Source organism: Oncorhynchus masou, chromosome 19 (genome assembly GCF_036934945.1).
Source record: "Oncorhynchus masou masou isolate Uvic2021 chromosome 19, UVic_Omas_1.1, whole genome shotgun sequence".
Lineage (NCBI taxonomy): Eukaryota > Metazoa > Chordata > Actinopteri > Salmoniformes > Salmonidae > Oncorhynchus > Oncorhynchus masou.
The window spans coordinates 31,957,311-31,958,007 of record NC_088230.1 but is presented as its reverse complement, the minus strand read 5'-3'; positions in this window follow the sequence as shown (position 1 = coordinate 31,958,007).

Sequence of the window (697 nt, the reverse complement as noted above, 5' to 3'; positions counted from 1 at the left end):
TACCTCTTCAACACTTCATTAGGCTGTGTTCTTCTCTCAGTCCTCTGTGATGGCTATACCATCTATCTGTCCACGCCACTGTAGTGGAGACTAGTCAGAGTGCTGGCTTTAAGGCTAAAAAGCCCCAATTAGTTGTAATTACACACAGAGAACACTTAACCGTTTGGAAATGTAAGTATATCAACAGGAGATTGACATTAAAACACTTGCATAGCAGGTGTGATATTTGTATTTATTAAGGATCCCCATTAGTTCCTGCCAAAGCAGCAGCTACTCTTCCTGGGGTTTATTAAGGATCCCCATTAGTTCCTGCCAAAACAGCAGCTACTCTTCCTGGGGTTTATTATGGATCCCCATTAGTTCCTGCCAAAACAGCAGCTACTCTTCCTGGGGTTTATTATGGATCCCCATTAGTTCCTGCCAAAACAGCAGCTACTCTTCCTTGGGTTTATTATGGATCCCCATTAGTTCCTGCCAAGACAGCAGCTACTCTTCCTGGGGTTTATTATGGATCCCCATTAGTTCCTGCCAAAGCAGCAGCTACTCTTCCTGGGGTTTATTAAGGATCCCCATTAGTTCCTGCCAAGGCAGCAGCTACTCTTCCTGGGGTTTATTATGGATCCCCATTAGTTCCTGCCAAGACAGCAGCTACTCTTCCTGGGGTTTATTATGGATCCCCATTAGTTCCTGCCAAGAC